This window comes from Elephantulus edwardii, unplaced genomic scaffold (genome assembly GCF_000299155.1).
Source record: "Elephantulus edwardii isolate Elephantulus edwardi_28Jun2011 unplaced genomic scaffold, EleEdw1.0 scaffold00032, whole genome shotgun sequence".
NCBI lineage: Eukaryota > Metazoa > Chordata > Mammalia > Macroscelidea > Macroscelididae > Elephantulus > Elephantulus edwardii.
The window spans coordinates 22,223,414-22,224,922 of record NW_006399782.1 but is presented as its reverse complement, the minus strand read 5'-3'; positions in this window follow the sequence as shown (position 1 = coordinate 22,224,922).

The following is a 1,509-nucleotide window of genomic DNA, read 5'->3' as shown; positions in this document are numbered from 1 at the left end:
ATGTTTCAAGGAGGGACTGGTCCTTGGAAAGGGACATCATGTTTGGCAGAGTGGAGAGGAAGCAAAGGAGAGGAAGACCTTTGGTGAGATGGAACGACTCTGTGACTGGAGCGGTGGGAATAAGTGGGTTTGAGATGGCTAGGTTGGCACAGGATAGAACAGCATTTACAGCTCTTGTACATAGGGTCGCTATGAGTCGCAAGCGACTCAATGGCACATACAACAACAACAACTGAGTGAATAATTTGAGCTAAACTATTTAAAGAAAAATGGGGCATCAGAATTGAAGGAAGACTTATTAACAATCTCTTTTATGCAGATGACACTGCCTTGCTTGCTGAAAAGGAACAGGACTTGAGTCACCTCAACACGAAGAAAACAAAGATCCTCACAATGGAACCAATGGGCAACATTACAACCAATGGATAACAGATTGAAGTTGTCAATGATTTCATTTTACTTGGATCCACAATCAATAACTGTGAAAATAGCAGTCAAGAAATCAAAAAGGAGATGGCAATAAAAGAGATGCAAATCAAAACCCCAATGAGATACCATCTCACTCTAGTGACAGTGGCATAATATAACAGGACAGCAGGCGATAAATGTTGGAGAGGATGTGGTGAGATAGGAACTCTTATACACTGTTGGTTGGATTGTAAAATGGTACAACCACTCTGGAAGGCAGCTCAGTGCTTCTTAAAAAAGCTGAACATAAAAATTTCATATGACCCAGGTATTACACTACTTGGAATGTATCTCAAAAAATGAGGACTAGGGCACAGAGACTTGTACACCAATGTTCACAGCAGCGCTATTCACTATTACAAGAACATGGAAACAGCCCAGATGTTCAAACACAATTGAATGGATTGAGAAATTATGGTACATTCATACAATGGAACACTACACAGCACGCAGGAGCAATGATTTTGTTAATTATTACCTAAATTGAGAGGAACTGGGGAGCATTATGCTGAATGAACTAACTCAGTCCCACAAGGACAAACATTGTATAAAACCATTACTGTAGAATGAGTATAAGGATCTAAAGAGAGGTTGAAGGAGCGTGATGAGGATGGGTAGGGCTGGGGGAATTAATCATGGTGTTGTACAACTTTTTGTTTTGGTTTTTTTAAATTTCTAAAGTAAAATCATTGCTTTTAATATTTTTTTATTAATTTTAATGAAAATTTACAAAGACTTTGGATTTCCATTCATTCGTTGTTGCACTTTTTCTCCATTCCCACCCCTCCCCCCACCCCAGTACACTCTTCTCTTTGAAAAGTAAAATAAAAATTTTCTCATTGTTTTACAATCCCTCCCCCCAGGTCCACTCCACTATGCAGCCTTCATTCTGGACTCATGTCATGACAATAATACCCAATCACATATCCCCTTTAAACAGTTCTCTCTCTCATCTGTTTCAATGCAGTATACATTATTGAACCCATCTTTCTCAGTCTCACCGCAACCCTGATGTCAGTCTTGTTTTACAACAGTGGCACT